We start from the raw sequence: 14,476 nt of genomic DNA on the forward strand, positions 1-14,476 counted from the left end.
TGATTAGAGAGCATAGTGACTGAATCGACGTTAAAAATGCCGGCCGCTTTTGTTGGCTTTGTCCTCATGACTTGCCACTGATAATTATTCAATGACATCTCTTTTATAAATTCATAAGCCTCTTCAGGTGTCTTATTATTGATAGTCCCACCAGTAGCTGCGTCAATCATCTATCTAGTCGAAGGATTCAGGCCATTGTGAAAAGTTTGAACCTGTAGCCAAAGTAGTAACCCATGGTGAGGGCACCTTCTCAATAGGTCCTTATATCTCTCCCATGCATCATAAAGAGTTTCGAGATCCATCTATACAAAAGAAGGGATATCATTCCTCAATTTAGCCGTTTTAGTGGGAAAAAAATATTTAAGTAAAAATTTTTCAGTCATTTGTTCCCAAGTAGTGATTGACCCTCGTGCTAACGAGTTCAACCACTGTTTAGCCTTATTCCTCAATGAAAAGGGAAACAACCCAAGGCGAATGACATTATCAGAAACACCATTGATTTTAAATGTGTCGCAGTGTTCTAGAAAATTCTCTAAATGAGTGTTTGGATCCTCATCCTGCAAACCATCAAACTAAACAAACTGTTGTATCATTTGAATCATGTTAGATTTTAGTTCAAAATTATTTGCAGCAATAGCAAGCCTAACTATACTTGATTCAGTTCCTGTTAAATTGGGTTTAGCATAATCATACATAGTACGAGGAGTAGGATTCTAATTTACTGGATCAACAGCAATCACAAGAGGTAGCAGATTTTCCTGATTTTCAGCCGTCTCCTCGATTGTGGTGTGAATACCATCTTCTCGCTCTTCCGCTATGTATCTTAGGCTTTGCCTTATTTCTCTTCGATTTTTGCGAACTGTGCTTTCGACCTTACTATCAAAAAGCAATGGTCACGACAAGTTTCTTCTAGTCATAAACTATAAAAACCTACCAGAAGTAAATAAAAGAAAATTTAACAATAAAAACAAAATTAAAATAAAATTTAACTTGTAATAAAATGAATGGCTAAAGTAATAAAAATTAAGCGTTCCTAGTATCTTAGTTCCCTGGCAACGGCGCCAAAAAACTTGATGTGTGTGATAAGTTTTATATTTATGATTGATTGTACTTGAAAACTAACTATTATCACTATAAAGGCAAGCGCACCTATCGAACAGTACTATAGCTTATAGCAAGACCGGAATGTCGAACCCACAGGAACTAAAAGTACAAGTATTAACCTTCTTTATATTATCTAGCCTAAAAATAAAAAGATTTGTTTTATCAAAACAAATTAACTAAACTAAGAATGCACAGAAAGTAAATTGGGGAAATACTTTTGGGAAAACCGATCGATTTAGACAATACCCAAGGAAGAATCCACCTAGACTTCACTTGTTATTTGACTCTGAACTAGACGATTTATTCACTTGACTCGATCCGTAGAAATCCATAATTTATATTATTATCTCTCTCAAGACTAACAACGTCTAACCCTAGGTTGATTAATTGAAATCTCTTTCTAATTAAAACCCCTAGTGTTGCATTAACTCGATCTATGGATTCCCTTATTAGGTTTGACCCTAATCCGGCAGATTTATGTTGCCCTATGTCTATGGGTGCAATCAACTCTACTTAATTATTCTAGATCTACTCTTAGACAGGGACTTTTGCTCCTCTTAATAAGCACATCAATAATTGAATCAATATCCTGAAATATTAAAGCAAGAATTAAGAACATATAATTAAGAACAAATCAAGTATTTATCATATAATTCAGAAAATAGTAACAAGATCTGTCTTAGGTTTCATCCCTCTTAGGTATTTAGGGGATTTAGTTCATATGTTTAAAAGACAACATCTCAGAAGAATTATAATAACAAAACATAAAGAAACCCAAAAACCCCTGAAGGAAATTGAAGGGAGATCTTCAGTCTTGAAGGAGAATCCAGCTTCTGAGATGGATCAATCAGATTTCTTTGAGTAATTCCTTGCCTCCCACTCCATGTCTCTTCTAGGTGCCCTTCTAGGGTGTTTATATAGGCTTTAGAATGCTTCCAAATCCTCAAAAGTGGCCTTTTTCAAATAGAACTAGCTTGGGCTCAACAGGGACATGGTCGTGTGACACGTCCGTGTGGGGTGGCTTAGGCCGTGTTAGAGTATGATAAATAGACAGGGGCGTGTGGTCTACCCGTGTGAGGAAGTCCAGGCCATGTTGATTTCCCATGTTGACCCATTTTCTCCGTTTTTGGCCCATTTCTCGCTCTTTTTATTCTCCTATGCTCACTTAAGTATAAAACATGAAATTAAAGGATTAGGAGCATCAAATTCTACAAATCTAATGATAATTCATCCAAAAATGTTCTTAAGAATGGGATAAAATATGTATAAATTATGCTTTATCATTTGTGCGTACCAGAATGAAATGAGCTGATTTCGTCAATCTGTCAACAACAACCCAAATCATATTTTTTTTGGATATAAGGGCAAACCCAATACGTAATCCATTGTTACTCTATCCAACTTCCATTCAAGAATCATAATAGGCTGTAATAAACTTGACGACACTTGATGCTCAGCTTTGACTTGCTTTCAAATCAAACATTTCGAAACAAATTCTAAAATATCTCGTTTCATGTTGTGCCACCAATAAAGCTGTTTCAAATTGTTATACATATTCGTGTTTCCTGGATGTACTGATAAACAACTACTGTGTGCTTCATTTAGAATATTTTGAATCAGCTCAAAATTTATTTGTACACATATTCTATCACGAAACATCAAATAGTCATTAGGCCCTATTCGAAACTCTAAATCAGAAGTCGACTCACACTGAGCTCGTTTTGCTTGCAACTTATTATCAAATTTTTGAGCCTTACAAATCTGCTGTAGAAATAAAGGTCTCACTTTCAACTTGGCTACTATCGAATCGTCATCAGAAAAAGCTGTTCGTGTGTTCAAAGCACGTAAAGCAAATAAGGACTTTCGACTCAAAGCATCAGCAACTACGTTCACTTTCCTTCGATGATAGTCAATCACTAATTCATAGTCCTTTAGCAATTCTAACCATCTCCCATGTCGCAAATTCAAATATTTCTGATTCATTAGATTTTAAAACTTTTACGGTCAGTATAAATATGACACTTCTCACCAAACAAGTAATGACGCCAAATTTTCAATGCGAACACTATCGCGGCTAATTCTAGATTATGCATCAGATAATTCTTTTCGTACAGCTTCAATTGTCTCAAGGCATAAGCTACAACTTTGCCTTCCTGCATCAAAACACAACCCAGGCCATTTAACAATGCATCACTAAAAACTACGAATTCTTTACCCGACTTAGGCTGAACTAACACTGGTGCCTCTGTCAAATGCTTTCAACTACTCAAAGCTCTGCTGACACTTTTCTAACCACTCAAATTTAACATATTTTTGAAACAATCGTGTCATCGGAGTCGCAATCATTAAGAAACCTTTCACAAATCATCTATAATAACTGGCTAGTCCCAGAAAACTATGGACTTAGGATACATTTCTCGGAGGCTTCCAATCTATAATTGCAGAAATTTTACTCTAGTTAACTTGGATACCTGCGGCTGAAACTATATGTCCCAGAAAACTAGCCTCTCGTAACCAAAAATCACATTTGCTGAACTTTGCAAACAACTATTTATCTCTCAAAGTTTGTAACATGATTCTCAAATTCTTGGCATGCTCAGATTTATCACGAGAGTAAATCAAAATGTCATCAATAAACACAACTATGAATCGGTCTAAGTACGGCTTGAAAATCTGGTTCATCAAGTCCATAAAAACAATAGGTGCATTTGCTAGTCCTAAAGGCATTTGTTAGTCCTAAAGGCATAACAAGGAATTCATAGTGTCTGTATTTTGTTCTAAATGTAGTCTTTGGCACATCTGAATCTTTAACTCGTAAATGGTATTAACCCGATCTCAAATCAATTTTCGAAAACATTGTTTCCCCTTTTAACTGATCAAACAAATCATCTATTCATGGCAAAAGGTATTTATTCTTTATAATCACTTTATTCATCTGTCTATAATCAATACACATTCTCATCGTGCCATCTTTCTTCTTTACAAACAATACAGGTGCACCCCAGGGAGAGAAACTTAGTCTAGCAAAACCTCTATCTGTCAACTCTTGCAACTAAGCTTTAAATTTTCTTAACTCTATCGGAGCCATTCGATACGGAGTTATCGATATCAGCGTTGTTCCCGGTACTAATTCAATACCAAACTCAACCTCTCTGATAGGTGGTAAACTCGATAACTCTTCGGGAAATACATCTGGATACTCGCACACAACTGGTACTGATTCAATCTTTGATTCAGACACTTTTGTATCCACTATGTATGCCAGATATGCGTCGTAGCCCTTTTTTTATACATTTTTAAGCTAACATAGGCGAAATCACATTAGGTACTTCACTCGAATCATCTGACTCTGTAACACCCCTAACTCGTATCTATCGCCGGACTAGGGTTAAGAGGCATTACTAGACATATCGAAACATTTAGCATTCATTTTACAAATCATCATAGCATCATAGGTCATACATCAATACAAAGTCCCTTACATAGCCCAACAACACCTTAAACATGCTTTAGAAAGGGGTTAGGACTAAACTGAACGTATACAAAAGTTTTTGAAACTTAAACATTATTCAAAGTTATAGAGGTCACACGCCTGTGTGAACAGGCCGTATGGCTCACAAGGCATTAGACACGCCCGTGTGTCTAAGTCCTGGCAAAACAGGGCATACAAACTGACTTGTCCACATGGCCACAAGACACGCCCGTGTGCCAGGTTGTGTGAAAATTAGGGAGGCTACTGACTTGGGTCACACGGCCAGTCATACACCCGTATGTCTAGCCTGTGTTCAAATCTAACTTGGCCAAATGGCCTAGCACATGCCCGTGTATGCGACCATGTGGTCTGTCCAGGCTCATTTCAAAATGGCCATTGAGCAACACGGCTGAGACACACGCTTGTGTCCCTGCCCGTGGGCAAAAATAGGCCATTTACAATGCCAACATGCCACCCATTTTTGGGTCCTCCCTACAAGCATCAAACCACAACATTTCATACCCAATTTTCAACCAATTTCAATCACAATATATACATCATAAATACCATATCATTATTAACCACATTCATGCTTATTATCCAAATCAAATTATATCATAATCACCTACCAAACACATTCAATCATAGATATTCTTATAACAAAGTTTCACTTCCATTCTCATATCAAAATCATACCATTTATCTAACTAAATCACATTACCAACTTACCAAATTGACCATTTCTCACTAGGTCATATATATACACCAAATATGTCATTTTTGCATGACATATCATATATCAAAATCAAACCATAAGTTCAACCAAAATCTAGCCATATCACATGGCATGATATACACATTACAAAACATATGCAATTACTTCTAGCCTATACATGCCATACTTCAATATATACATTCTCAAAAGGGTACCAAAATAAGGTTCAATAGTGTGGTGATGATCCTCGACGATCCCCGAGCTCCCAGTAGCTGCGATATCTAAAAAACAATGCAAACACACACAAAGTAAGCTTTCAAAAGCTTAGTAAGCCATATACTAATAAACTTAATACATAACATCAATCTAGATCAATTCATTCATATAACTCAAAGCAAAATACATTCACATAACCGTATGTCTCTTTATAGTTTATTTGATTATGATTCACATATATATATCATATCTCATTCTCATAGCAACTCATACTTATATCATATGTTCACAAAGGTACATGTACTTACCTTTCATTCTCAAACATGGTATACAATTCAAACGTACCTGAATCAAATATACATTTACATAGTCATCCATTTTCTTGGAATACTCGTTGAACTGTTCAGAATCATTAAGGATACTCGGATAGCTCGAAAAACTAATACAATGCCAACGTCCCAGACGTGGTCTTACATGTAATCAAATATCGATGCTACTGTCCCAAACAGGGTCTTACACAAAATCAAATACGATGTCGATGTCCCAGACATGGTCTTACATGTAAATCATAAGTCGCCAACGTCCTAGACGTGGTTTTACACGAAAACACATATCAGATCCTATGTCATGACATATGTATCCTAACTATTCTTACGGTTCGTATGGAGCTTTTCAGAAGTCGAAATACTGTCGATACTTTCACAATTTCACATATTCATCTTCCAAGCCATTCATTTCATTTCAATAGAATACAAGCATAAATAAATCAACTCAAACACATTTATTTGTATATTGACTTACCTCGTACAGATTCGAATGAACAGAATCGACTACTCGACGACTTTTGACTTCCCCTGATCTAATTCCGTTTTCTTTTTTTCTTGATCTAAATAAATTCAAATTTAACTCTTTTATTCAAAAAATCATTCAAATCAATCCATAAACACACATTTAGGGCATTTTACAAATTAGCCCTCATATTTTTACATTTTAACACTTTAGTCCCTAATTCATAAAATTACAAAATACGCCAAATTTATTTAGACATATGCTTAGCCGAATATTCTTAGTGTTCATATAAGTCCACATATTTCATTATTTTACATTTTAGTCCCTCAATTTCTCATTTTCACAATTTAGCCCAAATTACTCAAATTCATCAAAAATTCAAAGACAAAATATATTAACCTAACATCAAACTTCTATATACTATCATTAAACTTCATAAAACTCATAATTTCATCAATGGCATAACTCAAAATCATCAAAAAAATTAGAAATTCAGACATGGGCTTGATAGAACACTAAGCAACGATCACAAAAAACGTAGAAATTATAAAAAACGGATCAAAAACATTACCTTAATCACCAATGTCAAATGCCGAACCCTAGCTTAAGTTTTCTTTTCTTTTCTTTTTGTATTTTCGGCACAAAATGGATGATAATGGCCAATTTCATGTTTTTGTTTTATTTTAACTATCATTTAATTATCAATTACTAATATAACCTTTTTAATTTCATTATAAAATCACATATATTAAGGCCACTAATGTCCATTAACAATATCAATGGTCTAATTACATCATAAGGACCTCTCCTTTAATAAGAGATAGCAAATAGGCACTTTAACAGACAGCAGGCAACTTTTATATTTTATGTGATTAGGCCCTTTTATCAAATTGAGCATGCAAATGATTAAATTTTCATACGAAATTTTCACACATACTAATTCACATATAATAAGCACAGAAAATAATATTAAAATATTTTTTTGACTCAGATTTATGGTCCCAAAACTGCTCTTCTGACTAAGGTCTAAACCAGGCTATTACAACTCTCCCCTCTTAAGAATTTTCGTCCCAGAAAATCTTACCGTTGAACAGATTCGGATATTGCTATCTCATAGCATCTTCAGGCTCCCACGTAGCGTCTTCAATACCATGTCGATGCCACAATACTTTAACTAATGAAATTTTCCTATTTCGTAATTTTTTAACCTCTTGTGCCAACATACGGATTGGTTCCTCATCGTAGGTCATGTCAGACTGAATCTCAATCTCAGACGAAGAAATCACATGTGATGGATCAGATCTATATCGTCGAAGCATCGATACATGAAACATATTATGAATCTATTCTAACTCAGGTGGCAACGATAAATCGATAAGCAAGTAGCCTGATACGCTCGATAATCTCATACGGCCCGATGAACCTTGGACTCAATTTTCCTTTTCTGCCAAATCGAAGTACTTTCTTCCACGGAGATACTTTTAAAAATACTTTATCACCGATCTCAAATTTAATATCTTTTCGTTTCAAATCTGCGTAAGATTTCTGACGATCAGAAGATGCTTTCAGACTATTTCGGATCATTTTTACTTTATGTTTAGTCTCTTTAATCAAATTAACCCCGTGTATCTTATTTTCACTAAACTCAGACTAATACAATGGTGTACGACATTTTCTACCATATAAGGCTTCGTACGGTGCCATTTTAATGCTTGATTGAAAACTATTATTATAAGCAAATTCAATCAATGGAAAATATTGTTCCCACATACCTTCAAACTCAAGAAGGCAACATGTTAACATATCCTCGAGTATCTGAATAATCCGCTCAGATTGACCATCGGCCTGCGAGTGAAAAGCAATACTGAAATGCAATTTCGTACCTAATGCCTCTTGTAGTTTCTTCCAAAACCATGAAGTAAATCTCGGATCTCTATCTGACACAATAGACAATGGCACACTATGCAATCTCACAATATCAGAAATGTATGATACGTGATATTCGCGACAGGTTTTAAAGATTTATAATTAATCGTTCTTGAAACTAACTATTATCATGATGAAGGTAAGTGTACCTATCGAACAGTAGTATAGCTTTAGCAAGACCGGATTGTTGAACCCAAAGGAACCAAGAGTACTAGTAATTACTTCCTTTTTATTATCTAGCCTAAAAATTAAGGGGTTTGTTTATCTAAATTAATTAACTAGACTAAGGATGCATATAGAGAAATTGGGGAAAAACTTTTGGGAAAATTTGATTTATTAAGACAATACCCAAGGAAAAATCCACCTAGAATTCAGTTGTTATTTGACTTTGAATCAGACGATTTATTCATTTGACTTGATCCGTAGAAATCCCTAAGTTATACCATTATCTCTCTCGAGACTAATAACATCTAACTGTAGGTTGATTAATTGAAATCTCTTTCTAATTAATGCCCTAGTGTTGCATTAAGTCGTCTATGGATCCCCTTATTAGGTTTCACCCTAATCCGACAAAATCTTATCACCCTATCTCTAGACGTGCAATCAACTCCGCTTAATTAAGACAAATTTACTCTTAGACAGGGTCTTTTCCTCCTCTAAATAAGAGCATTAACTTGAATCAATATCCTGGATTATTAAATCAAGAATTAAGAACACATAATTAAGAACAAGTAAAATATTTATCATACAATTCAGATAATAATAACAAGATCCGTCTTAGGTTTCATTCCCCTTGGGTATTTAGGGGGTTTAGTTCATAATTATGAAAGAAAACATCTCGAAAGAATAAAGATAACAAAACATAAAGAAAACCAAGAATCCCTGAATGGAAATTGAAGGGAGATCTTCAGTCTTGATGATGAATCCGGTATCTGAGATGGATCAATCGGCTTCCCTTGAGTAATTTCATGCCTCCTACTCCGTGTGTCTCCTCTAAGTGCCTCCTCAGGTGTTTAAATAGGCTTTAGAATGCCTAAGAGCACCCGAAAGTGGCCTTTTCCGAATAGGACTATACTTGGGCTTGACAGGGACACGCCCGTGTGCGATTACTCCAGCTCGTGGTCAAGGCTGTTAAATAGGCACAGGTGTGTAGTCTACCCATGTAAGTCGTGCTTCAATCCTGCCAAATGGACACGACCGTGTGGCTTACCCATGTGAGGAAGTCCAGGCCATGTTGATTTCCCATGTGGGTCCAATTTCTCCATTTTCGGCCCGTTTCTCGCTCTTTTTACTCTCCTATGCTCACCTAAGTATAAAACATGAAATTAAAGAATTAGAAGCATCGAATTCACCAAATCTAAGGAGAAACCATCCCTAAATGTGCTAAGAATGGGATAAAAATATGTATAAATTACGGTTTATCCAATACCCCCGCACTTAAGCATTTGCTTGTCCTCAAGCAAAATCCTCAACTCATAATCAAAATAAATTCTTCTCAATTTATAATCCTTATCAATAATATCTCAAAATAATTCATAAGTAATCATACATTGAAAATTCAACTAAAAGTACATCAAAGTTTCAAACATTCCAAGTTGAGCATTTTATGATGAAAATATAGGTGTTTCCCCTCATCTAAGTGATTACCTTTGATCAAAATATCACAGAGTTTAACATCCTCACTAAAGATTCATTCAAATCACTCGAGGTGTTTAAGGACATCAAATTAAGCACTCATTAGTCAATATGAATAGTTATTACCATACGCTTGCTTGAAAATCAAATCTCTACCACTATATATTGAGATAATACATCAATCAAAAAGGTCTTTAAAGGGTTGTAATGTGGCTTTGGTTAGGAGGTGTGGTCACAACTTGAAAGAAAAGGTTAGAATCGCAATTAAATTGAAAAATTACCTAGCTAGAAAAATAACTAGGCATCAGTTGAATACAAGTGAGCTTCTTCTCAGAATATGAAATTAATACTTTAAGCTTAAAAACGACAAATATAATTTTTTTTAAAAATAAGTCAAATAACATAGAACTTAATTATTGCAACAAAGAATAAGACATAGCTGATAAATCGTAATTTATACATATTTTTACCCCATGCTTAATGCATTTTATGGAAGATTTTCCATTAGAATTGGTGAATTTGATGCTCCTAATGATTTAATTTCATGTTTTATACTTAAGAGAGCATAGGAGAGCGAATGGAATGAGAAACGGGTCAAAAATAGAAAAAAATGGACCAAAGTATGAATTCAACACGACCTGGACCTCCTCACATGGGCAGACCACACGGCCGTGTTAATTTGGCAGATTAGAAGCATGACTCACACAGGCGTGTCCCTGTCAAGCCCAAGTTGAGTCCAATTCAGAAAGGGCCAATTTTGAGGGCTTCTAGGCATTCTAAAGCCTATAAATACACCCTAGAGGAGGAAAGTAGGGGGACACAGAGAGAAGGAGGCAGGGAACTACTCAAGGGAAGCCGATTGATCCATCTCAGAAGCCGGAGTCACCATCAAGACTAAAGATCTCCCCTCAATTTCCCTTCAGGAGTTTTGGGTTTTCTTTATGTTTTGTATTCATTATTCTTCTGAGATGTTTTCCTTTTTAGTTATGAACTAAATCTCCTAAATACCTAAGAGGAATCAAACCTAAAACGAATCTTGTTATTATTTTTTGAATTGTATGATAAATATTTAACTTGTTCTTAATTATGTGTTCTTAATTCTTGTTTTGATATCCCAGGATACTGATTCAAGATAAGCTCTTATTCAGAGGAGGAATAGACCTTATCTAAGAGTACATTTGTCGTAATTAAGTGGAGTTGTTTGCGCGCCTAGACATAGGGTGGCAAGATTTTGCCGGATTAGGGTGAAACCTAATAAGGGGATCCATAGATCGAGTTAATGTAACCCTAGGGTGTTAATTAGAGAAAAGTCTCAATTATTCAATCTAGGGATTAGACGTTATTAGTCTTGAATAAGGATAATAACATAACTTAGGGATCTCCACGGAACAAGTTAAATGAATCAATCGTCTGATTCAGAGCCAGAATAACAAGTACAGTCTAGGTGGACTTTTCCTTAAGTATTGTCTTAATTCAATCGTTTTCCAAAAGTAATCCCCCAATTCCTTTCTCTGTGAATTCTTAGATTAGTTAGTTAAAACAAAACCCCCTTATTCTTAGGCTAGATAATAAAAAGACAGTCATTACTAGTACTTTTAGTTCCTTTGGGTTCGACAATCCGGTCTTGCCAAAACTATACTATTGTTCAATAGGTACACTTGCCTACATTGCGATAATAGTTAGTTACAAAAACGATTAATTATAAATATTTAAAACTTACCTGTCATGAAAATCGCGATCAAGTTTTTGGCGCCGTTGCCGGGGAACTAAGATATTAGGAACACTCAATTTTTATTACTTTAGCCATTTATTTTTCTTGTAATTTAATTTAATGTAATTATTATTATTTATTAATTTACTTTTCTTTCTCTTGGCAGGTTTTTATGGTTTATGACTAGAAGAAACCCATCAGGACCACTACTTTTTGACGAATAAATTGATCGCACAGTTTGCAGAAACCAAAAAGAAATAAGGCGAAGCTTAAGATACACGGAGAACAAGCAAAAGGACGATACGCAACCCCCAACTGAAGAGATGGCTGAAAACCAAGACAATTAGCTACCTCCTGTAATTGCGGTTAATCAAAATCCTGTTCCACGCACTATGTATGATTATACTAAACCTTCTTTAACAGGAAATTAATCAAGCATAGTTAGACCTACTGTAGCTGCAAATACTTTTGAAATAAAACCTAACACTATTCAAATGATATAGCAATTTGTTCAGTTTGATGGTTTGCAGGATAAGGATCCCAACGCCCACTTAGCAAACTTTTTGGAACTATATGACACATTTAAAATTAATGGTGTTTCTGATGATGCCATTCGTCTTCGGTTATTCCCTTTTTCATTGAGGAAATAAGCTAAACAGTGGTTGAACTCATTACCACGAGGGTCAATCACTACTTGGGAACAAATGATCGAAAAATTTCTATTAAAATATTTCTCACCAGCTAAAATGGCCAAATTACGTAATGATATCTCTTCGTTTGTGCAGATGGACTTAGAAACTCTTTATGATGCATGGGAGAGATTCAAGGACTTACTGAGAAGGTGCGCTCACCATGGGTTACCGTTTTAGCTTCAGGTTCAAACGTTCCATAATGGCCTGAATCCTTCGACTCGGCAAATAGTTAACGCAGCTGCTGGCGGAACCATCAATAATAAAACAGCTAAAGATGCTTATGAGTTTATAGAGGAGATGTCACTGAATAACTATCAGTGTCAAGTCATGAGAACGAAACCAACGAAAACAGCCAGTGTTTATAACGTCGATTCGGTCACCATGCTCTCTAATCAGGTAGAACTCTTGAATAAGAAAATTGATGGTTTTCTTAGTTCTTCACAGGTTCACCCAGTAATGCAGTACGAAGCAAGTGGAGGTGGATCAAGCAATTCGAAATACCAACCTTATGGCCACAACATGGATAACGAGCAGTTAAATTACATGGGTAATAATTCTCGATCTCAAAACAATCCATATAGTAACACTTACAATGCAGGTTGGAGAAACCACCCAAATTTCTTATGGGGAGGCCAAGGAAATCAGAGACCACCTCCAGGCTACCAACAACCACCCTACCAATAGGATAAGAATCTGAACCTTAAAAAGATGCTCTCAAAGGTTATATTGGTGTCAGAAACTCATTTCTAGAACACCAAGATAGTACTTAAAAATCAACAAGTGTCGATCCAAGGGCTCGAAACTCAGATAGGCTAGCTTTCCAAACTAATCTCTAAACGACCATAAGGTAGCTTGCCAAGTAATACTGAACCCAACCCAAGGGAACAAATCAACACGATTAATGTTCAAGAGGAAGAAGGATTCATTGAGCCTGAGCCAGAATCGAGGCAAGAAACTATGGTAAGCAGAGGCCAAGGTGGGGTAGGTTATAATAAAAACAAATTAGTGAATGTCGAATATAAACCTTGTAACACCCCGTACCCGAGACCGTTGCCGGAGTCGAATGCGAGGTGCTAACAGACTTAATTACTTTGTTTTCACAGTCCATTTAAAAAAAAATCCAGACAGGCTGGCTAACCGCGTCACTGTAGCCTTAAAAATCATATCTCGAGTTCCAAAACTCAAAAACTGATTCCGTAAATTGTACCTGAAATTAGACTCATATATCCATCTGTGGATTTATTTCTAGAATTTTTGGTTGGGTCAATTGGTACAGTTTATTAGTTAAAGTCTCCCCTGATTCTGGGTTCGACTACTCTGACCTTCACGTATTACGACTTGGATATCTCCCTGTACAGAGCTTCAATACTCATGCCGTTTGTTTCTAATGAAACTAGACTCAAAGGGGAATCTATACCTATAAGGCATGACTTCTAATTGTCTCTGGATAATTTATGGTAAATTTTCAAATTCGAAACAGGGGATCCAGAAACCGTTCTGGCCCTGTTTCACCAGAACTTTAATATCTCTTAATATACTGTTCATATGATCGTTTCGTTACTTTCATATGAAAATATATTCATCAAGGTTCGATTACATAATTTATTCACTATTTAATTCCATTCCTACAAATTTTAGTGATTTTTCAAATCCACACCACTGCTGCTGTCAGCATCTGTTTTCAAGGTAAACTTTACCTATTTCGTGGTTACCATGGACCAACTAGAGTTTTGTCATACATAGGTCCACATATGGTCATATTTAGCCATTCCAATGGCTGATCATTTGCCCAACACTTCCATTCCAGTCCATAGTCACATCATGAAACCATATATATATACATAAACACAAATGGTCTAATGCCATACTCCACTTCTACGAGCCATTTTCGCATGGCTGTACACACATACATCACAAAAAGTACTTGAAAAACAACAAAGGGTAGTCCTATACATGCCATATCCAGAGTTCAACTAAAAGAGTACCAAAAGGGCTTTGATAGTGTGGATGACTCCGACTTCGATGATCCTGAATCCGATAGCTAACGAACAAAATCTATAAAACAGAGAGCCAAAGCAACGGGGTAAGCATTTTAAAGCTTAGTAAGTTTCAAGTAATGAAATCGGCTTTGACTAAAGTATTACATTCACATAGCTAAATGAATCACTTTATTAATACACATTCTCATAATCATACTTACTTCACACTTCATCAAC

The 14,476-nt window shown here is 35.7% G+C and overlaps 2 non-coding genes across 2 annotated transcripts; one reads left to right on the forward strand and one right to left on the reverse strand.

Moving 5' to 3' along the window:
* Positions 1-228: 228 nt before the first annotated feature.
* LOC121228373 (small nucleolar RNA R71) lies at positions 229-335 on the forward strand. The gene has a single exon (XR_005925949.1). It is a non-coding gene; the product is annotated as a small nucleolar RNA R71 (small nucleolar RNA).
* Positions 336-12,320: 11,985 nt separating this feature from the next.
* On the reverse strand, positions 12,321-12,427 carry LOC121228466 (small nucleolar RNA R71). The gene has a single exon (XR_005926042.1). It is a non-coding gene; the product is annotated as a small nucleolar RNA R71 (small nucleolar RNA).
* Positions 12,428-14,476: the final 2,049 nt, after the last annotated feature.

Source organism: Gossypium hirsutum, chromosome A04 (genome assembly GCF_007990345.1).
Source record: "Gossypium hirsutum isolate 1008001.06 chromosome A04, Gossypium_hirsutum_v2.1, whole genome shotgun sequence".
Taxonomy (NCBI): domain Eukaryota; kingdom Viridiplantae; phylum Streptophyta; class Magnoliopsida; order Malvales; family Malvaceae; genus Gossypium; species Gossypium hirsutum.